Consider the following 22,845-nt stretch of genomic DNA (forward strand, 5'->3'; position numbering starts at 1 on the left):
CATATAGCCATGTCTGAACTGGGGTGGCAGAGTGGGCTAAAGAACGGTGATGGATTAATCCCACATCTTTTGACTGGGTGTGAGTGTTTGATTGATTCAGATGCTCCGTCCATCACCACCCCTTTTTGTACCGCTTTTGGCCGCCATAAGTATGGCAGGGTATGCTCAGACGTGAGTCCCTTGCTCACTTTGCCACTGGATTCAAACAAGCCGGGCTGAAGACGGCTGGAATGCCAGAAACTGGTCCTCGGAAGCTTGTTTCCGGTCCAGGGAAGGCATGGCTTGGCAGTTCGGGCTGGACTGTTCCCATGAGGCACAGGGTCAGACTGATTTGCATATAGCCATGTCTGAACTGGGGTGGCAGAGTGGGCTAAAGAACGGTGAGTGATTAAACCCAGATCTTTTGACTGGGTGTGAGTGTTTGATTGATTCAGATGCTCCGTCCATCACCACCCCCTTTTGTACCGCTTTTCGCCGCCATAAGTGTGGCAGGATATGCTCAGACGTGAGTCCCTTGCTCACTTTGCCACTGGATTCAAGCAAGCCGGGCTGAAGACGGCTGGAATGCCAGAAACCGGTCCTCGGAAGCTTGTTTCCGGTCCAGGGAAGGCATGGCTTGGCAGTTCGGGCTGGACTGTTCCCATGAGGCACAGGGTCAGACTGATTTGCATATAGCCATGTCTGAACTGGGGTGGCAGAGTGGGCTAAAGAACGGTGATGGATTAAACCCAGATCTTTTGACTGGGTGTGAGTGTTTGATTGATGGACGGTATTAAATGAACAGTGTACTGTAAGGTGATGCCACGAGTCCTCGCTTCCTTCCTGATGGCTCTGCGCACAAGGCGTCTCTTCTCCTTCTCTGTACATCTATCTCCTGTAGCGCCTCGCTCTGCACACAGCTGCTTTCTCCTAGCGCTGTATTCTTCTAGCTCACTAAAGCTTGACGATGAGTTCAAGCGCAGTGGAAGACCTTTTACAATAGTTGACTAATTATTTTTCATTTGTTTATTGGTGCATTTGGGTGTTAAACAGGTACTGCTAATAAGGTGAAATCTTTGCCCAGATGGTGTTACCATGAGTAAAAAAGACAAAATATTTATTATAACAAAATGTGTTGCATTATGCCGCATAATTTGCCTTTTCTTGCCATATAATTTAGCGGCATACTTTGGTCCATCACTGCCACATAATCCCAGTGGTCCTAGATATAATGTTCTAGTTAGACCACTATTTCTATGTCAGGAGAGTTTAAAAGCTCAGAAATAGAGATGTGCATACTTTTGTAATAGTCCAGCGTAGGGGCGGCATGTCGGGGTCTCACACATGACCTATTTTGCATCTATTTTCTCACATTTCGGTCGTTTTTGTAAATACAGTTGGGTAATTTAGGTGGCTCCTGGACATGTCACAGCAGCTTCCTTTGGCGTCTCAGGTATAATCACCCTTGGATCTCAAGAGGCTAACTCTCTGGTCTCACCGGAGGGTCACTTTATTATCTCACGTGAAGGTCATTTGAGGATATAATGTGATGGTCACTTTAAGAGCTAATATGAGGGTTATTTTATTAAATGCTTTAGATTTCACAGGAGTGTCTCCATCAGCCAGCAGATTAATCAATGTATTGGTACACTGATTCTTCCCAGTGGCGATAGATGCAAAGCGGAAGTGTGCCTGGGATTTATTGAGGCTTAACAGCAATGCAAGGTATAACTCGGACCGACCATCAAGGGGGAGCAGGGAGTCTGGAAACACATGCTTCAGAATATGAGCATAAACTGTGTGCTCTTCAGAGCTGACAACATTACGCTTATCTGCCCCCTCACCCGCCTCACACACACAAAGCCACACACACACACAACCACAGCCACACACATAAGCACAAACACAACACACACAATCACAAAACACACAACCACACACACAAACACAACACACACAACCACAAACACAACACACACAACCACACACACAAACACAACACACACACAACCACAGACAGACAACCACACAAACAACCACACACACAACCACACATACAACAATCAATCAATCAATCAATCAGAACATTTGTATAGCGCACTACTCACCCGGAGGGTCTCAAGGCGCTGGGGGCGGGGGGTCCGCTACTGCTCGAACAGCCAGGTCTTGAGCTGCTTCCTGAAGGCGAGGTGGTCCTGGGTCAGGCGGAGGTGGGTCGGGAGGGAGTTCCAAGTCTTGGCGGCCAGGTAGGAGAAGGCCCTTCCTCCTGTGGTGGCTCTTCGGATGCGGGGGACGGCGGCGAGGGCGTGGCTGGTCGATCGAAGCTGGCGCGTGGGAGCGTAGAAGTTGAGGCGGCTGTTGAGGTATCCTGGTCCTTGGTTGTGTAGGGCTTTGTGTGCGTGGGTGAGGAGCCAGAAGGTGATTCTCTTGTTGACCGGGAGCCAGTGCAGGTCTCTCAGGTGTCCGGAGATGTGGCTGCGGCGGGGGATGTCCAGGATGAGTCGTGCTGAGGTGTTTTGGATCCGCTGGAGTCTCTTCTGGAGTTTGGCGGTGGTGCCGGCGTAGAGGGAGTTGCCGTAGTCCAGCCGGCTGGTGACGAGGGCCTGGGTGACCGTCTTCCTGGTTTCGGTGGGGATCCATCGGAAGATCTTGCGTAGCATTCGCAGGATGTTGAAGCACGACGAGGAGACGGCGTTGACTTGTCTGGTCATGGAGAGGGAGGAGTCCAGGATGAAGCCCAGGTTGCGTGCGTGGTCAGTTGGTTTGGGTGCGCTGCCCAGGGCGGGGGGCCACCAGGAGTCGTCCCAGGCGGAGGGTGAGGATCCCAGGATGAGGACTTCCGTCTTGTCCGAGTTCAGTTTCAGGCGGCTGTTCAACATCCATTTGGCTACGTCTGTCATCCCTTCGTGCAGGTTGGCTCTGGCGGTGGCGGGGTCGTTGGTGAGGGAGAGGATCAGCTGGGTGTCGTCTGCGTAGGAGATGATGTTCAGGTTGTGCTGGCGTGCGATGGCTGCGAGGGGGCTCATGTAGACGTTGAAGAGAGTTGGGCTGAGCGAGGAGCCTTGAGGGACGCCGCAGATGACTTCGGTGGCTTCCGATCTAAACGGGGGGAGGCGGACTCTCTGTGTTCTTCCGGCGAGGAAGGAGGTGATCCACTCCAGTGCCTTCTCCTGGATTCCGACGTTGCTGAGGCGCTGTACTAGGGTGCGGTGGCAGACAGTGTCGAAGGCCGCGGAGAGGTCCAGGAGGATGAGGGCCGCTGTTTCTCCGTTGTCGAGCAGGGCTCGGATGTCATCTGTAGCTGCGATCAGGGCGGTCTCGGTGCTGTGGTTGGCCCGGAAGCCAGACTGCGAGAGGTCGAGGGAGCCGTTCGTCTTGAGGAAGGCGGCCAGTTGCTTGTTGACGGTCTTCTCGATGACTTTGGCTGGAAACGGGAGCAGCGAGATGGGGCGGTAGTTCTTGAGGTCGGTAGGGTCTGCTGATGGTTTCTTGAGTAGAGCGCTGAGTTCGCCGTGCTTCCAGCTCTCCGGGAAGGTGGCGCTGTCAAAGGAGGTGTTGATGATGTCCCGCAGGTGGGGTGCGATGACAGCGTCGGCCTTGTTGAAGACGTGGTGAGGGCAGGGGTCTGTTGGAGATCCGGAGTGGATGGAGTTCATCGTGCGGATGGTGTCTTCGGTGCTGATCGGGGTCCAGGCGCGGAGGGTGGCGGTGGGGGGCGGTGGTTCGGTCGTGGCGTGCACACATACAACCACACACACAACCAACCGTCAGTGCACACTTTCACCAAGCACAGACACCATCAGTCATCAGTGCACGCTTTCACCGTGCACAAACGCCACTAGCCGTCAGTGCACGCTTTCACCGGACACAAACACCAGCAGCCGTTAGTGCACGCTCCCACCAGGCACACACCACCAGACATCAGTGCGCGTTTTCACCAGGCACACACACACCACCAGCCGTCAGTGCACCCTTTCACCAGGCACACACACATCACCAGCCGTTGGTGCACACTTTCACCAGGCACACACACCCCCCTAGCTGTCAGTGCACGCTTTCACCAGTCACACACACCAGCAGCCATCAGTGCACGCTTTCACCAGGCACACACACACCACCAACCATCAGTGCACACTTTCACCAGGCACACACACACCACCAACCATCAGTGCACGCTTTCACCAAGCACACACACACACCACCAGCCATCAGTCGAGGGCTGACCAGCCTGGAGTTCGTCCCCCGCACCGCAACGCCACTGCGTGATCCTTGTCTGACTTGGATGAAGGGCCCATAGAGTGTATGCTCTCCATTGTGCCTCACAGGGCTGTGTTTTATGCTTGTGTAACATTTTAAAGTTATCGGTTTAATACATAATAGAGAGTGTCTTGTATAACATTTCCGTGATTTCATGAGGGTTGAAAGCAATACGTGATTTACTTCTTAAACTCAAAGCTCCTGTGATGTCACTTCCTGTGAAGTCCTTAGGAGGCTTAAAGTGAATATGCTGCCATGTCGCTCAAAATCTCCCCACTTCTTCTCAATGTCTGCTATGTCACTCCTTAGCCTCCCATCACCCCAGTCTGTAACAGGGATTCCCATAAACTGCTAAGACCATCCATTTCCTCTGCGGGCCCACGCATGAGTAGCCGGGTGCCAATGGGGGCAGCTGCCAGCTGTCCACGCTGGTGGTGTAAGCCCCAAGAGGTGCTGCCTAAGTTCCCTCAGGCAGGCACAGGCCAAATCCACACCTGGACAGCTTGTGCTTATGACAGCTCTCCATCCCTCAACTCCTGCCCTCCAACCTGCCTCCCTGGTGGCACCCACACATTCCCAGACCAACATAATATTTAAGCAAACACACCCAGCAGCCCTCAGGATGTGGGACTGCACAACCAAGATGTCTGATTCTCCCCTTCTTGCAAAGCGCCACCGATATGTGGAGACTGCTCTCAAGCACATCGGATAGTGTCAGAATGAAGGGCCTTTCTATTTAATTTTGGTTTTAGCGTTTTTAAAAAAACAGGTCATTGTTTGCTCCCAGATGGTCTTTTAGCTACACTATTCTTTGCCAGTCGGATTTCCTAAAGCTATAGCAAGTGTTCATTTTTCCCCTTTAAAATCTGAAACTTTAAGCTGCCCAGCTCAGCATCCATATTTAACAGCATTCTCCAAGAAAACCAAAGAAACCGTGACAAAGGAGAAAATTCAGCAGGGTGTGTGGCATATCGGAAAGATCCGCAAACTGGTGCACACATTTGTGAAAATATTTGCATTGTGCAAACCTACATGCAAGGACAAGGGAGCGTGGCGTGTATATACCACAAGAGTGAAGCAACAATCAAAAGTGCAGTTGGTGGGACGTGGGTCCTAGGAAGCCATTTAAGGCAAATATGTTTCCCTCAGCCTCTTGTTGAGGGCTAGCAGTAACCTCCTGTGTTAGTCCTTACAGTTCCATGCCATGTGTCCAATCTAGGGGCGGCGTTAGGCATGTGCAAGCTGTGCACCTGCACAGGGCCACCAACCCCCTGGGGCCATCACGCCAATATATATCCTTAATATAATAATCCTCTGAGGATGGATACATATTTGCGTGGCGGTCCCAGCAGGAATTTGACGGCCTCCAGCTCTGTTCCATTTCCAAACACCCTGACACCACCCCCCCCCCCCACCCCATCTTCACTGGCCTCTGCGCTCTGCCCCGCCCGGACCCCCTCTTCTGGGGCCCCCTACCTACGCCCCTGCCCAGGGCCGCCATGAGCCTAGAGCCGCCCCTGCTAGAGGAGTACCCTGCCAGTGTGAGACTAGAAACCTCTGATACAGCTACTCTCTGCCGGAACGGACTGATAGACGTGCCTCTGACAACCCTACGGCCCTTTAACATCTTGTCTATAAAGCAAACATTGCAAATCGTTTGTAACAGAACAGATTTCTAAGCAAGGTTTGGCACAGCAGGCACTGTCAACTTCAGATTGTTTTCCTTGTTAGGTTTCGCCTATCGAAAGCTGCGCACCGCGCAGCTTTTCGGCGCAGGCGAAATCTTATGTCAACAGTATGTGGCTTGGTCACCGCCCCCTGTTCCATTGGCTAGCTCCATAAATGGAGGCTAGCCATTGGAACAGAGATGCGTCACTCATTCCCCGAGCAGAATCGTGGGCGTTCCGGCGATTTTTACTCATCCCGCCCATTTTCGTGCGTCATGCGGCTGTGGGCGGTTGTTTTTTTTTTTTTCTTCGGAGGTTGTTTTTGGTCATTTCTCCAGGCCGACCGCCGCCGGAAGAAGTCCAGGTGAGTGCTCCCCCCTCCCGCTGTCTGTGTACCCGTTTCCGCCCCCCCTACCCCCTCCCGCTGTCCGTGTCTCCGGCCTCTGGGCTCCCCAGTCTGCTTACCGCTTGACACGGAGGATCTGGTCTCGCATGGGTTTGATGTCCTGGAAGCTCTGCTGGTTCACCATGCTGTAAAACCAAGATGAAGCCCTGGCCATTTTTTATGTACAGGTCGCGCACGGAGGCGAACTGCTAGGTACCAGCCTTGTCCACGATTTCCAACACCGAGGGTGACGAATCCACCTCGATCTCTTTGCGGTAAAAGTCCTCGGCGGTGGGGTCGTACTTCTTGATGAAGGTGCCCGTCACGAACTGCACAGTCAGCGCGGACTTGCCCACACCGCCGCTGCCCAGCACCACCACCTTGTACTCGCGCATGGTCCCCCCGCCCCCGCCACCGGCACCAGCCCCGTGCCCCCTCCCTCGCCTCCTGTGGCATGTACTCACACCTTCCCCGCCCCCCGCGGAACAGCAGCGGCACCCCCAGCAGCATGGGCGGGCCCTACGGACCCCCCCGGCTGCGGCTAATGCTGCACACAATGAATGATGAACCGCGCACCACCCGCCTGCCCGCGCGCCGGTGCCTAATGTCCACCCCCTTGGCTTTTGGGAGCGGGGGAAATCTATCCCTGGCTTCTTACATGAGCGGGAGATAGTCGGGCGAAACGCCGGGGGCCCCTGTGGTTAGGCTGCCCATGTTGTTGGTGGTGCTGCTCTCTGGCCATAACTGCTGGCTGCGCACCAGTGGGTCTGCATCCGAGTCCGTTGTGTCTTGCGTGGAACCCGGAGGAGGCTCCGATCTTCGGGACCACCGGTGAGTCGGCGCCGCCCCCCCCCCCCCCCACAGGGCGGGGATTGCAGCTTCAGACCGAGACCCTGTCATGGCGACTTGGATGTAGCTTGTTCCCTTGTGCCTCCAATTACTTTTTTTGTATTGTAGTAATGCTCGGGCTAATCTTTTTATTTTTATTATTTCCTAGGAATGGCAGCTCTCATTCTGTGGCTTAAATGCGAGCTTCTTTCCATAGCCAATGTTCTTTCCATAACTAACGTAATAATTACGTTTAACTGTATTTCTTAAACATAAGTATCAAAAAACGTTGTCGACATACTGTCTGTGTGCCCGTCCCCCCTCCCGCTGTCCGTGAGCCCGTCCCCCTCCCGCTGTCTGTGAGCCCGTCCCCCCTCCCGCTGTCCGTGGTTTTCATTTATATAGCGCTTGTTACCCCCAATGGGGTGTTAAAGCACTTTTTTGGCAAGTAGGTATCCAAGGCAGGTTGGGGATTAAACTATTGGCATTGTAAATGACAATGCCATTTATTTATCTGTTTTCAAAACCAACACATAAATACAAATTTTGTCATTTACAATGCCAATAGCTCAAACTTTTCAAAAGGCAAAACCATTGTTTTCTGATAAGCTCAGGATGTGAAGAACGTTTCCTAGTGAAAGTCTGCGCCTAACCTTTCTAAACGTTATTCTTGAAAGGCCTGCTGGCCCAGCAGACATTTCTAGCATTGAAGGAAACTGCTGTAATAGTGGTTTCTGTAAATGCATTGTAATTTTGCCGAATGGCTCTGTCAATATCACAGACTGGCACGGCAAACGTACCATTTGTATTTTTATTTACGTAAACAAAATCCCAAAGCAGGATTGCCTTTTCGAAAATTAAAAAAAACAGTGTACCCCTCACCATGGGAGTTTTCTCACATATTGTAGGGGGCATGGAGAACTTTTCAGTGCCCTTGCCCTCCAGGATTTTCCTGGCGGTGACAAGAATTCAAAAACTGCAATATTTCCACCCATCTAAAATAGGTGGGTGGACATAACGCTAGATCTCCAATGGCCCTTCCTATGTCAGACCATCGGAGAAGTTTGACCATGCGATGGAGTAGTCACTGCTGTTGTCAAACTATGGTCCACCAGCATTTAAATCGGGCAGATAGATCATTGTCTTAGTGGGGAGGAACTCCTTGGCCGTTTCAAAAAACTGTACAGGTAAGTCTATACGGGTAAGTACAGGTTTACTATACTTAACATCATATATATATATATATATATATATATATATATATATATATATATATATATATATATATATATATATATATATTATATATATATATAACAGCTCAATCCTACTCCAATACAGGTTCCAGGAAAGCACTCGCGGGGCCTGCTGCAATTTTTTACGGGTATTTTATTTCATATGGGGAAAGCATGAAAAAACAAACGTGTTTCGGAGATGCCTTATGAAAAACATAAAACTAAGGCATCGCTGAAACGCGTCTGTTTTTTCATGCTTTCCGCATATGAAATACAATACCCTTAAAAAAATTACAGCAGGCCCTGCGAGTGCTTTCCTGGAACCTGTTTTGGAGAAGGATTGAGCTGTTGTATTAACGCGGTGCACCGCCGCGTTTGAAGCACCCGTCCTTGAGTGCGCTGTCCAAAGATGCAGTTGGAGCGTGGAGATATATATATATATATTTGACTGTCACAATTAATTGACAATTTATAATTTCTATACCCCTGTATTGGATATAACACCATTCCAAAATGGCACCTTTATTGGCGTGTGAGGGTTGAGTCCTATGTCAGTGTCAATGATTGTTCAAAGCTTTATCAACTTGCTGTTTGTTTGTCACGAGTGACACACTGACGAAGGCTCATGCCGAAACGCGTCTTGTGCTTTTTTCCCCTTAATAATAAATCACCGTGCATCCTGATTCCTTGAGTGCTGCTGTTCTTTTCTTGCCAACCGAGAGGAGCTTGAGCGAAATATATATATATATATATATATATATATATATATATATATATATATATATATATATATATATATAATTAGCAAGTAGCTCCTACTGGAACACTGGGACCCTTGAAAGCTGGCGTACACTCCGGTGGAGCGTACCGGTGCTCAATGTACTAAACCAAAAAGTCAATCTTGTACACTCTCGGGAAGAATGAAGGCAACCAACAATCTTGAATTCCAGATTTAATCCACACAGCGCGTTTCGGCGAGACCCTTGATCACTTGTGAAAGTGCACGGTAATACAGACACTGACAAAGTTTCACGATCGAAAATCAACATAAACAAAGGACAATGTTCACTCACAATACCACTGGTAGTGGCAGCCATCTTAGAATGGTAAAAAACACATAATCAGTAAGTACATAAACAATATAGGTGAAATAGTTGATAATTAGCGCATCTAATGCACGTGCCATCCCAGCCCACGTTAAGGACAATGCACAATTGGCAGCTGTAAATAGGTCACATAAATAGTGAATGCTCATGCGGGCATATGTGAAGTGCGCGCATCTCTTCGTGAGTGGAGATTTCCTATTATTGTATTAATATTTTGCCCACTGTGTTACTATGTGCTGATTGGCGTACATTCTCCCCACATGTACGCTTGCGTGGACATACACCATTCTAGTGACTACTTTCTAGCTGCCACATTCCCCTGACACAGAGAATGGGAGCTTATTTCATCATTAGCTTGGGCGGAATTCGTCACTGTCACTGCACCTAGACTTGTCCTTCACACCGAGACGGCAATCTTGAAGCTGATAGGCGCATTTGCGCACAGTCGCACTTCACATATGCAATCGCATGTGAACAAGGGCTTTCGCGCCCGAAACGCATCATCTTGCTGGAATAACAAGGTCGAATAAAACATCTTGCTTTGATTATCTGAAGTGGTCCGTCTCTCCTTCTTGGCCATTCGGAGGTTGCGGGAGTTCTACATTTTGAATATATATATATATACCCACACACACACATATATATAGACATACATACATACACCTTGAAGATACATATGTCGTCAAGGTTCACAAGGGGTCTTGTCTGGGGCAATGGTTTTGACTCTCAAAACATTAAAGATCAGACGTCTCACATTTGCCGAGGTGAGATTTCATCCACCAGAGTTGTTATTTAGGTGGTCTCTTCCTGCCTGTGTTTGTGGCGTTCATGTGTTGAGCCTTCAAACTTCTAATGGGAACATTAAGCTTCGTGTAATATTTTGATGTTTTGTGATTCCCTGCCACTAATAGAACTTACTCTGTAGAAATTCATCAGATGGAGAGCTGATAGCTTAAGCTGGGAATACTGAGGTCTTCAGTAATGCAAGACTTGCTGCTGTGTAGTTTATTTTTCTCCTGGGAGATTGCTGCACATGTCCATTGCTTAGGCAGAAAAGGACCTTCTTCTCGTAGTAATTTTTCCTGACTCAAGGGTGGCAGATTAGTTAGGCAGGCAAACATGCAAGATTGAGCCTGATTGGCCAATGGACGTCTTTGGCACCACGGGTAAGAAGTACCCTGATCTGTAAAAGCGTGGTGAATGATGTGCATACAGGGAACTACCCTCAACTGGCTCTGCTCCTTCCTCACCGGCAGAACCCAAAGAATCAGACTGCGACCCTTCCTCTCCGAACTCACGGAAATCAAATGCGGAGTACCCTAAGTATTGTTGCTCAGCCCCCCGCTCTTCAACATCTACATGGTCCCCCTCGCCACCATCATCAGACAGCACAGGCTCATCATAGTATCATACACCGACGACACCCAGTTCATCCTCTCCCTCACCAAGGACCCCATCACCACCAGACTCAGCTTCAAGGAAGGAATGAAGGACGTTGCATCCTGGATGAGCAGCAGCTGCCTGAAGCTCAACTCGAAGAAGATAGAGGTCCTCGTCCTTGGACCCTCACCCTCTGCATGGGACAACACCTGGTGGCCACTGCCCTTGGCAGCCCCCCCATGGACCACACCGAAACCTCAGCATCTTACTCGACTCCTCCCTCTCCCTGACCCGACAGTTCAACGCCGTCGCCTCACCCTGCTTCAACTCCCTCCGCATTCTCCAGAAGACCTTCAAATGGATCCCCCCAAATCAAGGAAGGTTGTTACCAACACACTCATAACCAGCAGACTGGTCCACGGAAATGACCTCTACGCCGGGATCAACAAGTCTCTGCTCTGCAAACTCCAGACCATACAGAACACCGCAGCCAGACTCGTCCTCTGCATTTCCCGACACAAACAAATCATCTAACACCTGCATAACCTCCACTAGCTCCCCATTGAGAAGAGAGTAACCTTCAAAATACTCACCCAGGCCTACAATGCCTCTACAAAACCGGACCCCAATATCTCAATGACAGAATCTCCTTCCACGTACCCAAGAGGAACCTCCGGTTCGCCAACCTCACCCTCGCCGAACCCCCACGCATCCGCAGAGCAAGAACAGGTGGAAGAACTTTCTCCTACGTCAGAGCTAAGACCTGGAACGAGCTCCCGATCGACATCAGATGCGCCCCCACCCTGCACATCTTCAGGAAGACCCTAAAGACCTGGCTCTTCAACTGACCGGAGCTGCTTTCTCAACCCCCAGCGCCTTGAAACCCTCACGGGTGAGTAGCGCGCTTAAAATTCCCTAATTGATTGATTGATTGTGCCTCGCCTTAAATTGTGCATCCTGGTGCCTTTTCAAAGGGGTTTATTTTTTGGGTTCTGTAGAAGAACAATTGAAAGGTTATGGTAGACTGGAAAGTTTCTCATAACGTGGGACTTTGTAAAAATGAACCTCTGAAGCAGTTAGCTTAAGAGCAGAAGCCAGTGAGTATTCCATCACAGAAGATTTGACTGATTCATCGAGCTAGCCTGGCTGATGAACGGTAATACCCTGAAACCTGTCCTAGGATGATTGTTTCAGGTCCAAGAGAGGAACAGGCCTGGCAGTTCGGGATGGACTGTTCCCATCCGGAGCAGGGTCAAGACTGATTTGCATATGGCTGGGTCTAAACTGGAATGGCATGGTGTGTAAAACATGATGAATTTAGGCCCAGATCTCTTTACTAGGGGTGAATGTTTTACATTGTTCAGCATTCCATCCATTTTGCATTTGTCGCCCTAAGTGGGAAGAGTTTGGGTCTCTTGCTCACTGTGCCACTGGAGTCAAGTTAGCCTGGATGATAAGGGGTGATACCCTGAAAATGATCCTAGGATACTTGTTTCCGGTCCTCAGACGGCCTTGCAGTTTGGGCTGGACTGTTCCCATGAGGAGCAGGGTCAAGATTGATTTGCATATGGCTGGGTCTGAACTGGAATGGCATGGGGAGCAAAAAAAACAATGGATTTAGTCCCAGATCTCTGTACTGGGGGCGGCTCCTCTACAATGTTGGAAGAGCTTTGCCTCACTACCTGGCTCAGAGCCAGCAAATGGAATATAAAGAGATACCCCTGCATCGTTTCATTTTGCATTTGCTGACTCTTAGCCAAAGCTTTTGGGAGGGGCAGGGCTGAGGCATGGGAGGGGGTCAAAGAGTGCTATGTGGCTTGCACTCCACTCTCTAAGTGCTCATGTGTGTTTAGCCTGCCATCTTAGGCCGACCAAAACACACATGCACACTTAGGTTTCTCCAGCCCGGCTGCATTGAACAGCCGGGCTGGAGAAACCACTGCAGATTCCCTTGCCTGTGCAGGGCGTCTTTCTATCCCACTCAGGCCAATCCCCACCACGCTGCTCTGCGGCACAGGGAAAGAATGGGAGTCTGAACCAGGGGATGCTGGGACCCCGGAAGAGGAGAGGTGGCGCGATGCTGGAGGCAGCAGCTAAAGGTAAGTTTTTAAAAATGTTTTATTCCTAACACCCGCTCCCTCCACCTGCCACACCACCCTTTATTTGTGGCAGCCGCCACTGATGTTTGAGATTGTTTCAGCATTCCGTCCAACAATTGTTCTTTTAGCCTTTATCACCCTAAGTGGGAATTATATGCCCAGACGTCCTAGGAGGCTTGTTTCCGGTCCAGGCCTAGGTAGCCGGTTCTAGACTGATTTGCATTTGGTTGAGTCTAAAGTGGAATGCCAAGGGGAGAAACAAATTATGAATTTAGTCCAAGATCTCTTACTGGGGGTGAATGTTTGGAATTGTTTCAGCATTCCATCCATCAATTGTTCTTTTCACTTTGATCCATTTATCAGGTATATCCCCAAGGTTTAAAAATAGACCACCCCCTTTTTTTAGTACACAAAGGATGAAAAAAGAAGCGGATAGTCAGCAATAGTTCAAGTTTTGAGGGGCTTAATGGAGTCATCAACAGTTCACAGGTTTTGTAAGCCGGGACTACCTTTTGTTTTACATAGCCCATCACACATTTTCAGAGCCACTTCCAGCTAGCCCAGAGAGATTCATTAACAAATGCATTCTCTTTGGATCAAGTTTTCCATCCAGGAGCAGACTAGTTGTTTCAAATTTTCCATCAAGAAGCTGCCTCGTTTCAAGTTTTCCATCCAGGAGAAGACTTGTTGTTTCAAGTTTTCCATCAAGAAGCTGACTTGTTTCAAGTTTTCCATCAAGAAGCAGGCTTGTTGTTTTAAGTTTTCCATCAAGAAGCAGACTTGTTTCAAGTTTTCCATCAAGAAAGAGACTTGTTTCAAGTTTTCCATCCAGGAGCAAACTCGTTGTTCCAAGTTTTCCATCAAGAAGCTGACTCGTTTCCAGTTTTCCATCAAGAAGCAGACTCATTTCAAGTTTTCCATCAAGAAGCTGACACGTTTCAAGTTTTCCATCAGGAAGCTGACTCGTTTCAAGTTTACCACCAAGGAGCAGACTCGTTTCAAGTTTTCCATCCAGGAGCAGACTCGTTTCGAGTTTTCCATCAAGATGCTGCCTCGTTTCAAGTTTTCCATCCAGGAGCAGATTTGTTGTTTCAAATTTTCCATCAAGAAGCTGACTCATTTCAAGTTTTCCATCCAGGAGCAGACTCGTTTCAGGTTTTCTATCAAGAAGCTGCCTTGTTTCAAGTTTTCCATCCAGGAGCAAATTCGTTGTTTCAAGTTTTCCATCAAGAAGCAGGCTCATTTCAAGTTTTCCATCAAGAAACAGACTCGTTTTTTCAAATTTCCCTTCAAGAAGCTGACTCGTTTTTAAGTTTTCCATCCAGGAGAAGACTAATTGGTTCATGTTTTCCATCCAGGAGCAGACTTCATGTTTCAAGTTTTCCATCAAGCAGCTGACTTGTTTCAAGTTTCCATTCAGGAGCAGATTTGTTGTTTCAAGTTTTCCATCAAGAAGCAGGCTCATTTCAAGTTTTCCATCAAGAAGCAGACTCTTTATTTCAAATTTCCCATCAAGAAGCTGACTTGTTTCAAATTTTCCACCAAGAAGCTGCCCTGTTTCAAGTTTTCCATCAAGAAGCTGACTCGTTTCACGTTTTCCATCAAGGAGAAGACTCGTTGTTTCAAATTTTCTAATCAAGAAGCTGACTCGTTTCAAGTTCTCAATCCAGGAGCAGACTTGTTGTTTCATATTTTCCATCAAGAAGCTGACTCGTTTCAAGCTTTCCATTAAAGTAGCAGACTCGTTGTTTCAAGTTTTCCATCAAGAAGCTGACTCGTTTCAAGTTTTCCATCTAGAAGCAGACTCGTTTCAAGTTTTCCATCCAGGAGCAGACTAATTGTTTCAAGTTTTCCATCAAGAAGCTGACTTGTTTCAAATTTTCCACCAAAAAGCTGCCTTGTTTCAAATTTTCCATCAAGAAGCTGACTCGTTTCAAGTTTTCCATCCAGGAGCAGACTAGACATTTCAAATTTCCCACCAAGAAGCAGACTCGTTTCAAGTTTTCCATCCAGGAGCAAACTCGTTGTTTCAAGTTTTCCATCAAGAAGCATGCTCATTTCAAGTTTTCCATCAAGAAACAGACTCGTTGTTTCAAATTTCCCATCAAGAAGCTGACTCGTTTCAAGTTTTCCATCCAGGAGCAGACTAATTGTTTCATGTTTTCCATCCAGGAGCAGACTTCTTGTTTCAAGTTTTCCATCAAGCAGCTGACTCGTTTCAAGTTTTCCATCCAGGAGCAGATTTGTTGTTTCACATTTTCCATCAAGAAGCTGACTCGTTGTTTCAAATTTCCCATCAAGAAGCGGACTTGTTGAAAATTTTCCACCAAGAAGCTGCCTTGTTTCAAGTTTTCCATCAAGCAGCTGACTCGTTTCAAGTTTTCCATCAATCAATCAATCAATCAGTGACACTTATAAAGCGCGCTACATACCCGAAGGGTCTCAAGGCGCTGGGGGGGGGGTGCCGCTACTGCTCGAACAGCCAGGTCTTCAGCTTCTTCCTGAAGGAGAGGTGGTCTTGGGTCAGGCGCAGGTCGGTCGGGAGGGAGTTCCAGGTCTTGGCGGCCAGGTAGGAGAAGGACCTTCCTCCTGTTGTCGCTCTTCGGATGCGGGGGACGGCGGCGAGGGCGTGGTTGGCTGATCGGAGGTGGCGTTTGGGAGCGTAGAAGTTGACTCGGCTGTTGAGGTAGCTCGGGCCTTGGTCGTGTAGGGCTTTGTGTGCGTGGGTGAGGAGGCGGAACGTGATTCTTTTGTTGACGGGGAGCCAGTGAAGGTCTCTCAGATGTCCGGAGATGTGGCTGGTTCGTGGGATGTCGAGGATGAGTCTGGCAGAGGCGTTCTGGATCCGCTGGAGTCTCTTCTGGAGCTTGGCGGTGGTACCGGCGTAGAGGGCGTTGCCGTAGTCCAGCCGGCTGGTGACGAGGGCCTGGGTGACGGTCTTCCTGGTCTCGGTGGGGATCCACCAGAAGATCTTCCGTAGCATGCGTAGGATGTTGAAGCACGCCGAGGAGACGTTGTTGACTTGCCTGGTCATGGAGAGGGAGGAGTCCAGGATGACGCCCAGGTTGCGTGCATGGTCTGTCGGTTTGGGTGCGGTGCCCAGGGCGGGAGGCCACCAGGAGTCGTCCCAGGCGGAGGGTGAGGAACCCAGGATGAGGACCTCCGTCTTGTCCGAGTTCAGTTTCAGGCGGCTGGTCGTCATCCACTCGGCTACCTCTTTCATCCCTTCGTGCAGGTTGGCTCTGGCGGCGGCGGGGTTGTTGGTCAGGGAGAGGATCAGCTGGGTGTCGTCGGCGTAGGAGATTATGCTGAGGTTGTGTTTGCGTACGATGGCCGCGAGGGGGCTCATGTAGACGTTGAAGAGGGTGGGGCTCAGAGAGGATCCTTGGGGGACGCCGCAGATGACTTCGGTGGCCTCTGACTTGTACGGTGGTAGGCGGACTCTCTGTGTTCTTCCGTCGAGGAAGGAGATGATCCATTCCAGTGCCTTCCCCTGGATTCCGGCGTTGTCGAGGCGCTGCACTAGGGTGCGGTGGCAGACCGTGTCGAAGGCCGCGGAGAGGTCTAGGAGGATGAGGGCCGCTGTTTCTCCATTGTCCATCAGGGTTCGGATGTCATCGGTGGCGGCGATGAGGGTGGTCTCGGTGCTGTGATTGGCTCGGAAGCCGGAGTGTGAGGGGTCGAGGGATCCGTTCGTCTCGAGGAAGGCGGCCATCTGCTTGTTGACGTTCTTCTCAATGACTTTGGCTGGAAACGGGAGGAGCGAGATGGGGCGGTAATTCTTGAGGTCGGTGGGGTCCGCTGTTGGTTTCTTGAGTAGAGCGCTGAGTTCGGCGTGCTTCCAGCTCTCAGGGAAGGTGGCGGTGTCGAAGGATGTGTTGATGATGTCTCGCAGGTGGGGTGCGATGACGGCGTCGGACTTGTTGAAGACGTGGTGAGGGCAGGGGTCGGTCGGTGATCCGGAGTGGATGGAGTTCATCGTGCGGATGGTGTCTTCGGTGCTGATCGGGGTCCAGGCGTGGAGGGTGGTGGTGGGGGGTGGTTGTTCGGTCATGGTGTGCGTTGGTTGGTTGTTGAAGCTGTTGTGTATGTCCGCGATCTTGTTGTGGAAGTATGAAGCGAGGGAGTTGCAGAGGTCTTGCGATGGGGTGATGTCGTTGTTTCCTGCGCTGGGGTTGGAAAGCTCTTTCACGATGTTGAAGAGTTCCTTGCAGTTGTGTGCGTTGTTGTCCAGCCGGTCCTTGAATGCTGTTTTCTTGGCGGCGCGGATCAGCTGGTGGTGTTTCCGGGTGGCGAGTTTGAAGGAGGTCCTGTTGTCCGGTGTCGGTTCCCTTTTCCAGACTTTCTCGAGGGCTCGGCAGTTCTTCTTGGAGCTCTTGAGTTCGTCGGTGAACCATGGGGCCTTCTTGCTGCCGGGTCTGCTAGGCGGGGTCCTCAGAGGGGCGAGCTCGTCCGCGCAGATGCTGATCCACTTCGTGAGGTTGTCGGCGGCCTGGCTGGGGTCTGCTGAGCTGGCAGGAGGGTGCTGGCTCAGGGAGGTGGCGAGCTGGTCTGTTGTGATCTTGTTCCAGCTTCTGCGGGCGGCCTGTTGCTGGTGTTGGTGGGTCGTCGTTCTCTTGAAGGTGAAGTGGACGCAGCTGTGGTCCGTCCATTGAAGCTCTGTGGCGTGGCTGAAGCTGACGTCTATGCTGGAGGAGAAGACTGCGTCGAGTGTGTGTCCGGCGCGGTGGGTGGGGGTGGACACCAGTTGCTTGAGTCCCAGGTTGGCGAGGTTGTCGAGCAGGGTGCTGGTGTTGCGGTCGTTGTTGTTTTCCAGATGGAAGTTGAGGTCTCCCAGGAGGATGTAGTCAGCGGAGGGGAGGGCATGCGGGCTGACGAAGTCGGCGATGTCCTCGCTGAAATGTGTGCGTGGTCCAGGGGGTCGGTAGATCAGGGTGCCTCTGAGGGTGGTGTTCGGGTTGGTGTGGATCTGGAAATGCAGGTGTTCGGCGCTGGTCAGGGTGTTGTCGGTGCTGGTCGTGAGACGGATGGTGTTCCTGTGGATGATGGCGATGCCTCCTCCCATCTGGTTGGCGTTGCGGTCCCTCCGGATGATCTTGTAGCCCTCTGGGATAGTGATGGCGATGTCGGGAGCTGAAGAGGCGTTCATCCAGGTCTCCGTGAGGAAGGCAACGTCAGGGGCTGTGGCGTCTAGGAGGTTCCAGAGTTCGATGGCGTGTCCATCCAGGAGCAGATTTGTTGTTTCACGTTTTCCATCAAGAAGCATGCTCATTTCAAGTTTTCCATCAAGAAGCAGACTCGTTGTTTCAAATTTCCCATCAAGAAACGGACTTGTTGAAAATTTTCCACCAAGAAGCTGCCTTGTTTCAAGTTTTCCATCAAGAAGCTGACTCGTTTCAAGTTCTCAATCCAGGAGCGGACTTGTTGTTTCAAGTTTTCCATCAAGAAGCTGACTCGTTGTTTCAAGTTTTCCATCAAGAAGCTGACTCCATCAAGAACCAGACTCGTTTCAAGTTTTCCGTCAAGAAGCTGACTCGTTGTTTAATATTTTCTTTCCAGTAGCTACCTTGGAGTTTCAAATGTTCCATCCAGGAGCAGGCTCGGGGTTCTTGGCTGTTCTCCATCTCCCAAATTTACAAAAACGAGCCACTGTAATCGCCACCGCCTGGACTAGATATGCCTCTCCTCAGCTAATTTGCAATTAAGTGCTGATCAATCCAATTATATCCTCACTGTAATGATGCCCATCTGCTGCCTTCTTCCCCTATCGCGGGGAAAGGCTGCTGCGCAGGCGCGCCTGGCGCGCCGCAGATTGCAGGGGAGACGCAGGAACAGCAGGGCTCCCGCCTCGGAGAATCAAGGGCTTTTAGGGGTATTTTCGTTCTGCTATTAGCTCTGCGTGTCATGGGAGGATGAAAACAGAAGCTAAGCCGTTTTAGATGCTCAGCGAGCCCATTGGAACCTGCTCGTAATGGGCTTTGATTTTGACGATTACTATAATTAAGTTGTTCTCTCTGTTGTTGTCTTCAAATGAAAATACTACTTGGGCGGCTTATTGGATCATGGCGTACTCGAGTGTCTGTCAGTATTTGTGGTAAAAGGCCCCTGGGATCTACTGCGGTCAAATTCTTAGATTAAAGACATGATTTTTGGACAGTTACAACTTTTGACTTAAAAGGTGGTCTTAGAAAGAGTATGGGTCTATTTCGTGGTGTGACATTTTTGGACAGTTACAACTTTTGACTTAAAAGACGGTCTTAGAAAGAGTATGGGTCAATTTCGTGGTGTGACATTTTTGGACAGTTACAACTTTTGACTTAAAAGACGGTCTTAGAAAGAGTATGGGTCAATTTCGTGGTGTGATGGCGGGGCTGCTCAGTCTGTGGTGTCTGCTTGCTGAAGCATTCATGGCACGTCAGAGGTGAAAGAGCACACGGATACTGTGAGACACTGAGGGCCCCATCCCTATAGAATCGATGAATTATTAGACATGGCTGCCCGGTGTCGGTGCAGCAGTGACACCTGGTGGCCATTCAGCGTGTTGCACTGGCTGCGGTTCTGAATGGAGCTAGCAGAATTCGAGGGCCCATGGTTCCCAGGGGGGCACGTACGCAGTGGCATTGGCTGAGTATGGCATGGTAGGAACAGTGGCAGCAGCGCCCCATGAACTTGTCCCTTTTGTTTTTGATGTTTTTATTCATTTTCCTTTGTTCTAGCCAACATGCCACCCTCCGGCCACTTTGTAGTGCGTGTGGAGCATTAGAGCACTCACTGGGTGGAGCGGTTTGCCCCCCCCCTCTCGATGTCTAAAATTTCTGGAATCTTCCAAAGCGACTTTCGGGCCTTGCAAGAGCCGCTCGGAGTAGCACAGGGGCGTTGGAGGGTTGCGGATGTAGTACTTGCAGTAGAAAGATGAATCCCGTGTAGGCAACGGATAGGAGTTTCAGTTATATTCTTGGCTCTACTGAAAACCAGTGTAGTTCATTCAATGTGAGGGTGATGTGATGAGACTTCTTTAATCTGAGGTTGTTTAGCAGCAAGATTTCCGTTTCTTTAAAGTTTGTTTTACCGATGATCACAGTGTTGATGCGATAAAGCCAGGATTAGAAATCAGGTGCCAGGTTCAATAGTAAATGATTTAGGCCACATCTCGTCGAATGACTTACCTACCATGTTGCTTCTTGTCCCATGAGTTCACTAGTAAAATGCACTGCTCTTAAGGATGCGAACCCTTCTGTCCTCGTTTCATCTGGAGGTTATACTCTAGTCCAGGTATCGCCCAGGGGCTAACACTTAAACCCTCCTCCCATGATGGATTCCTGAGGTTATATCACCTCCAGTGGCTTAAACATGAGGCCACATCTCTTCCACTGGTTAACAACTAACCATCATCTCCTCGGCAGTGGCGGCTCCTCCGCTTAGGCGGAGGAGCATCTCCCCACTGAACTAAAGGAAAAATAAAATGATAAAAACGATCGTTATTATCATTTTAGTTTTCTATTTCATCAGTGGCTCTCGGGGCAGGGCAGGGCTGTCAAGAGCAGGGGGAGGAGTGGTTTACACTTCCTAAGTGCGCTGTCCTGCTTCCTGCGTAGTTTGCCTCTTTCCCACAGCTTGGTGAGGAACATGCAAAGTCTCCCATTCCGTGTCTGAGCAATGAGCCACATCGCTCAGACCAATCACAATGCTGCATTGTAGCATTGTGATTGGCTCAGGGGAGCTTGGGAGCCCGGGTGCTTCCTGCTGCCGACCGGGACTGCAGGATAAGAAGAAAGAACACGGAGGACGGAGGAGAGGCGGTGGCCGGCCTTTACAGGTAAGTGTTTTTAAATTTTTATTTTTTCGTCATCTCTCCCTCCTCTCTCCCATCCCTCCACGCCACCACCTGGGTCTGGTAGCAGCCGCCACTGCACCTCGGGTAACTTGGAATCTCTGAGGCAAACCTCCACAACCATTAGGCCACATTTCCTCCGGGTAATCCCTTAGCTAATCTCTCTCGCCTCAACCACCAGGCCACATATGTATAACACCTACAGCACATCTCAATACGTCCTCTTCATAACTCTAGGCCACATCTTCTCCAACTAAGCAACCAATGGAGAACTGTTTCAGAAACCTTACCTCTTGGCCTCATATCTCCATATAACTGAAAGGCTGGGCCCCATAAAGTCTGGTAACATGAGTGGTAGATACAATTTACTCTGGGGTCTTAAGTGCAGGTAAAGCCTTGAGGATTGGTTTGCCCAAGGCAGCAGGACTGACCAGCAATTGTACTCAATGACATCATCAGTATTCACCAATAGTTGAGGTACAACAAATAGGAAAGTAGGAAAGCGATGTCTCTTTCACTGCAGTGGTCTGTACAGTTGCAGTATGGCAGTAAAGGGCCCCCTTTTCAATAAAACATGGTCCTTTTACTGCAGGCCACACACTTTAATACTAATTTTGAACCCATCACTTTCATTTGATGGTAAGATAGTTCAGTAGATTCATACACTTGTTGCAGGTTTAGGTGTTACATTTGCATCCAGAATGACTCCTATATTTGTGGGTGCTTACTTTAAAAGGGTGGAAGACCTATAATGTCTCGTCAAAAATGTGAGTTCCATTTGTTCATGCATTTTTTTTAGATCAACAAATCTGTCTTGGATGGATTCATGTTTAAAAAACATAGTTGCCACCCAGTCGAGAACAATACATTATATTTTCTGCTTGCTGACACCTGGGTTGTTGGCATTGCCAGTTCTGGATGTTAAATTAAACAAAATTTGTGTATCATCAGCATGGATAGAAAACTCAGTGTCCATATTTTGCAATCCATATGCCAAGAGGGCGATGCACAGGTTGAACAGTAGAGAAGATAGAATGGAACCTCAGGGAACTCCCTGCGGACTGATTTTGCTAGTGAACAAGTGAAATGAAGTGCTGTTGTTTGATGGTGATTGGCCAAGGATTATTCTATCCATTGAATTGCACAACCATGCAACCCAAAGAGTCTAGATTTGAAAGGACAAATCACGTGGTTTATAGTTTTGAATGTTGCAGACATGTTCAGTGTCACAGACTTCTCTGTGATCTACCGACCTGCAGAGATCATCCAGCACCAGTTACCAATAACTTGTGCTCTGGCCAGGTGTGAAGTAAGCCTGCAATGTAATTAACAGAATGTTAGATACAATAAATGACCTCTCATGAAAAGTTCCTGCTAACAAGGTTTAGGTTAAATCTTTTTCATCATCTGCTGATTAGGCTAAAAACTGATATTTTTAATAAATTTGCAGCACCCTGCGGCTGCGGCGGAAAGTCTCCGCAGGATATGCTGCATTTTATATTTTTATGTAGGTTTTATGAATACCCACGCAAGCGCTATCTGGTTACCCTTTTAAAAAAACTTAATTTTACTCAGATCAGACCGGCATTAATGTATTTACAACTTTTACAAAGTGACAGTATTCTCCAAATCATTGAATTTTTAAAATTGACTGTGAAGCTGAGAACTTGTATGGACCGCTAATGGTCACCTGTGATGAATTATTTACTTTCCTGATTCCATTGTACGGAAGATAGCACATTCCTGCACCTTTGGCACTTTATCTGACATGTGTTTATAATCAATGTGTTTTAAATTGTTTTATTACTGTATATGTACTTTTATGGTTTGTACAAAAACCGAAATAAAGTCTTTATTGAGATACAATAAATGTTCGAAGTTGGTAAAACACTTGTTTTTCCACCATTTTGGGTAGATATGGAAATAGAGGTAAGGCGCAGTAATTTCCGAAGTAATCTGAAGTGAGAGAAGGTTTTTTTTTTGTCTAAACATAGCAGCTTTCAAGGCACATGGCGTTGTGCGAAAGATTTTATTCATACTTTTCCGAATACACATTTTCAAATGTTGGTTTTCCATTT

Source organism: Lissotriton helveticus, chromosome 1_1, assembly GCF_964261635.1.
Source record: "Lissotriton helveticus chromosome 1_1, aLisHel1.1, whole genome shotgun sequence".
In the NCBI taxonomy this organism is placed as follows: domain Eukaryota; kingdom Metazoa; phylum Chordata; class Amphibia; order Caudata; family Salamandridae; genus Lissotriton; species Lissotriton helveticus.